General features: G+C 42.6%; 1 protein-coding gene across 3 annotated transcripts in view; it reads right to left on the reverse strand.

Annotated features, from left to right (window-relative positions):
• The window catches only part of PIBF1 (progesterone immunomodulatory binding factor 1), a 263,961-nt gene that overhangs the window by 20,922 nt on the left and 237,728 nt on the right, over positions 1–5,311 (reverse strand). The gene's annotated exons all lie outside the window — the stretch shown is intronic.

The raw sequence follows: 5,311 nt of genomic DNA on the forward strand, positions 1-5,311 counted from the left end.
ATCACAGGTCACAGCAACCTCCAACTCCTGGGCTCAAGTGATTCTCTGCCTCCGCCTCCCAAGTAGCTGGGACTACAGGCACCCGCCACAACACCAGGCTATTTTTTGGTTGCAGCCATCACTGTTGTTTGGCACGTCCACGCTGGATTTGAGTCTGCCAGCTCCAGTGTATGTGGCTGGTAACCCAGCCACTTGAGCTACATGCACCTAGCCGCTGATTCTGTCTTAGTGATCCCACAACGTCTAGCACAAGCTCTTGCGTATACATAGGTGGTACACACTTGGTGAATTGAACTGTACTTATTTGAATATTTTCTTCCTTCCAGATGATCACATATAGCTCTCTAAAGCACTTCTAGGGAATCACAAAGTTCACATAACCACTTAGATATAAGTTATATAAACTATATCTACTCATCCAACATGTTAGACAACGAGATAACAGATACAAGCCAAGACCTGATGTCCATCGTAAGGTCACCATAATTCAGACACTTCATATTCCACGTACTGACAATGCCTTACTATGTTTCTGACCCTACCTGAAGCCTTACGGCTCTTTTTTGTTTCAATGCTTACAATCTATTCAGAGAAAAGACTAATAGCAGGGTTGTATCTGCATTTTTAAGAAGGTATTCAGGAAACAGTGACAATGATATGAACTCTGAGTATAAAGCATGGTCTGGAATAGGATGGCAGGAGAAAACCAGCCAAAGACAGTCCCATGCTGCTCAGGGAGGAAAAGGGAAGCTCCGCTAAGGAGGATTCCAATAGCTTCAAGTTTTTCTAGAAAGAAGAAAGTGAGACTGGACAAAGGGGCTAGCACAGCAAAAAGCTACCTTGAGAGAGAAAGTGGACGATACCCCAGACGAACTGGGTGTTTCTAAGGAAAGGGACAGACGGGGCCTCGCGGGCTGCCAAAGCCACACTAACCACAGCCTGGGGAGATGTCGCTTTCACTCTCCCCAGAGTTAGTTTAACATTAGGGTTCTCCACCCAGTTTAGAGTCCTAACAGTCAAGAAGATAACTAAATTGGGGAGGTAAATAACTGTGTTTTCCCCCTCAGCAAATATTTACTGAGTATCTGCTTTGTTCCCGTGCTGTGAAAGACAACAGGAATCCAGCTTTTGACCTTTGGGCACTTACAGTCTGTGGTTCAATCTAGTCTTTGTCAGTCACTAAACTCCGGAACAACAACTCTGACACACGGGCGATTTCAGTGGTGAGGGCTTCTCCATAAAATACACCGTTTGGGGCTGTCTTCATATAGAAATAGTACATGCTCACTGTAAAGTGTTTTTATAAATATAAGAAGCACAGAAAAAATGTCAAGCTCTTTATTTCTTCTTTTTTCTCTCCATCACAGCCGCTTCCTCTCCATTGCCCAGTTCACAGTGGTCTGTGTGTGCCCTCTTCGTATTTTCAAAGCCTACGTTAACATGCACCTATCCATCCATCCATCCATCCATCGCTGAATTTAATGTCAGAGAAAATACCAACAGTTAATAATTTCAGCTAAAGGATCTGGAAGTAAATTAGAAATGTTTCCATCTTAGCTATAAAACTAAGATTATGAAATGATTTGATCTTATTTCAAATCTCTGCATTATAAATTCCTTACTAACAAGTTCAGAGAAAATGTAAAAAATATTGTTAGGAAAACTGAACATATTCAAAAGAATAACTAAAAATTATAGTGCCTGAAGAGAATCACAGCTTGCTAGAATAAAAGGAGTTCAGAATTCATTTCGTATAGCCTCTCACCTTATTTTGCAGATAAGAACACACGGAGAGCATTTAAAAGACTTGCCTCAGGTTACCTAGTCAGTTCACATTACTAATTCTACATTAGCACATTGTTGGGATTTGACTGGTTTACAGAGTGACCTCTCAGTTTTCATCAGGACATAGCTGAGTACATACCTTTTTTGAAAAAAATCCCCCTTGTTACTTAAAACAAAACAAAACACCCTGGCTTGGTGCCTGTAGCACAGTAGTTAGGGCACCAGCCACATGCACTTGGGTTGGTGGGTTCAAACCCAGCCTGGGCCTGCTAAACAACAATGACAATAACAACAAAATAGCAGGGTGCTGTGGCAGGCGCCTGTAGTCCCAGCTACTTGGGAGGCCGAGGCAAGAGAATTGCTTGAGCCCAAGAGTTTGAGGTTGCCATGAGCTGTGATGCCATAGCACTCTACCCAGGGTGACACAGTGAGACTCTGTCTCAAAAAAAAAACAAACCAAAAAACCCCAGACTTCATTTTAGAACACAATAGAGAATACAGATAAGCAAAAAGAAGGAAATAACTACCCACTTAATACTTTACATATTGAATCATCTTAATTTTATCCTCACTGGATTATAACCTATATGAGGTACTGGGGAAATGTCATTGTTACCCGGGTACTGATTGCTGCCAGGATTTCAGAAATTCACCATCAGGTTATGAAGCTAAAGTCAGAGTCAGAAGGAGAATAGTTCATTGCTTGGAACAGAGCAGGGTAGGAAAGGCTGATCTGAGAGTGCTGATAGCTTGTAAGTATCTATATCTTGTGGCTTTCATCTGACCCTATTTCCCATTAATGTCAGTGTGCTTTCTTCCTGTAGATTATAACGTAATAGATACAATACAGAGTCTGCCATAATCTCAGTCTACTTTCTGAACAAAACTTGCCTCACCAAGGTCCTTCTTAACAAATAGCCCTGGGCACTAAGTGGCCCTGCTCCCCAGTAATGGTGGCCAATCTGCAGGCTGCTACTAACTTTTGGAAGTCTTGCCGCAAAGAGGTTTCACCCTACAAGGATGATGTAGACCAATTAGATCCTTAGCCTTGGGAAATCCAGGGAGAACTAGGTGATACAGAGTAGATGTGAAAGTATGCACAGAAACCTGTCTCAAGACAAAGGGCCATGAGTAAGTTAATGAGGAAGTGGAAACTAGGAGCAAACAGAAAGTAGGAGAAAAACAGAGAAGCTGAGGTATCACAGAGGAAAAGGTCCATGGACTGAGCTGCTGAACTCCGGGAGCTGCCATGTGTCCAGCTGGTCAACTGAGCCTTCCTCCATCCTGTCTTTATTACCGTCACCTGTATCCTTACAATAACGGCCCTTGGCTCGGCGCCTATAGCTCAACAGGCTAAGGCGCCAGCCACGTACACCTAAGGTGGCGGGTTCGAATCCCCAGCCCGGACCCGCCAAACAACAATGATGGCTGCAATCAAAAAATGGCCAGGCATTGTGGCGGGCGCCTGTAGTCCCAGCTACTTGGGAGGCGGAGGCAGGAGACTCGCTTGAGCCCAGGAGTTGAGGTTGCTGTGAGCTGTAATGCCACAGCACTCTACCCAGGGGGACAGCTTGAGGCTCTGTCTAAAAAAAAAAAAAATAATAAAAAAAAATAACGGCCCTTATTTGATCTAGACTGCAACTTTCTGTCACTTTTCTAAAAGGGAGGTTGAATTATATAATCACTAAGAAACCTCTCTCATCTCATTAATCTTGAGTAGCATTATCTGCATGTATAATGAAATGGCTTAGACCAGAAGTTCCCACACTTGGCTGATTATTATAATCATCAAGGGAGTTTAAAAAATTGAGATTCTGGGGACTCACTGAATCAGAATATCACAGAGATAATCTTTCTGGTTTTGAGTCTCTATGTTTAGAAGGTAAAAATTATGTTTCTTCTGAGAAATGAAGGCTTGGTTAAGAAACCATATGATAATGGTATTTAATGTTTTCTTTTTTCTATCTTTTTTTTTCAAATAAACACTAGGCTTAAAGAAATATATGGTATTTAATAATGTTATTCCTATTTCAATTGTTCCCTTTTTTTTTTTTTTTTTTGAGGCAAAGCCTCAAGCTATCCCCCTGGGTAGAGCTGTGGCATCACAGCTTACAGCAACCTCCAGCTCTTGGGCTTGGGCAAGTCTCTTGTCTCAGCCTCCCAAGTAGCTGGAACTACAGGTGCCCACCTGTGTGAATATTTTTTTGTTGCAGTTTGGCCAGGGCTGGGTTTGAACCTGCCACCCTCCGTATATGGGGCCGGTGTTCTACTTTCTGAGCCACAGACACCACCCCATATTTTCTCTACTTTTAATCCAAACTTTTTAAACAATTTTTTTTTTGTAGAAACAAAGTCTTGTTATGTTGTCCAGGCTGGTCTCAAACTGCTGGTCTACAACTCCTGGCCTCAAGCAGTCCTTCTATCTCAGCCTCCCTACGTGCTGGGATTGCATGGATGCACCACTGTGCCTGGCCCCCAAATTGATCAATTTCTTTTTCTTTCACTGATTTCTGTGCACATACATTTCAGTTTATGTTAATGTGACTGGTTTTATGCTTTATGAGGAACTCTTAGAGCAAAACACATTATTTTACAAATAAGAGGGGGCAGGTGATATTTTCCATCCCTTTTATTCTTTTTTTTTTTTTTTTGAGACAGAGCTTCAAGCTGTTGCCCTGGGTAGAGTGCCCTGGCATCACAGCTCACAGCAACCTCTAACTTCTGGGCTGAAGTGAGTCTCCTGCCTCCGCCTCCCAAGTAGCTGGGACCACAGGTGCCCGCCACAACACCTGGCTATTAATTTTGGTTGCAGCCATCACTGTTGTTTGGCGAGCACAGGCTGGATTCAAACCCGCCACCTTAGGTGTATGTGGCTGGTGCCTTAGCCACTTGAGCCACAGGCGCTGAGCCAGTAGCCTTGTTCTTGCTCAGGCTGGTGTGGAACTCCTGAGCTCAAGTGATTTTCTTGCCTTGGCTTCCCGGATTGCTAGGATAGGAGGTGTGAGCCACCACGCCAGGCCAGTTCATTTTATACATAGTTTCTTGTTAAATAATACTAATGTGTAACTACTAAGCTGGGATGTTCTGTTATTTTTACAGATCATCTAATGGTTATGTCCCTTAAAAGTTTAAGTGAAAGGTAGTCGATAGTAGAATAATGATTAAGTAAATTATTTATTTCCATAGTATGGTATATTGTACAGACATTAAAATGATATACATGTATATTTGATTTAATGATTCTAGTGATTTTTAATGATTTTGGAAAATGTTTAAACTATGTTAAATGAAAAAAAGCAAAGAACGAAGTGGTAATTAGAGTATAATCCCAGTTTTGTTAAAAGTTAAGGCAAAAGGGCAGCACCTGTGGCTCAGTGGGTAGGGCTCTGGCCCCATATACTGAGGGTGGTGGGTTCAAACCCATCCCCGGCCAAACTGCAACCAAAAAATAGCCGGGCGTTGTGGCGGGTGCATGTAGTCCTAGCTACTTGGGAGGCTGAGGCAAGAGAATCGCCTAAGCCTAGGA

This window comes from Otolemur garnettii, unplaced genomic scaffold (genome assembly GCF_000181295.1).
Source record: "Otolemur garnettii isolate 467f Iridium unplaced genomic scaffold, OtoGar3 scaffold00036, whole genome shotgun sequence".
Taxonomy (NCBI): domain Eukaryota; kingdom Metazoa; phylum Chordata; class Mammalia; order Primates; family Galagidae; genus Otolemur; species Otolemur garnettii.